We start from the raw sequence: 275 nt of genomic DNA on the forward strand, positions 1-275 counted from the left end.
GAACTGCTGTCTATAATCTGCATTCATTTTGATTGTGTAATCATTGCGGGTGATTTTAACATTCATGTTGACAACCCATGGGACAGGGGTAGCAAAGAACTGTGTTGTGTTTTTGAGAACTATGGACTGACTCAGCATGTGACGGAGCCCACTCACAATAAGGGGCACACTCTGGACCTGATAGTCTCCAAGGGTCTGCACATTCCCAAAGTTGTGGTGACTGACGTTGCTCTCTCTGATCATTCCTGTGTTTTTTTCAGGGGCACTATCTCTGT

Source organism: Etheostoma cragini, chromosome 18 (genome assembly GCF_013103735.1).
Source record: "Etheostoma cragini isolate CJK2018 chromosome 18, CSU_Ecrag_1.0, whole genome shotgun sequence".
Taxonomy (NCBI): Eukaryota; Metazoa; Chordata; class Actinopteri; order Perciformes; family Percidae; genus Etheostoma; species Etheostoma cragini.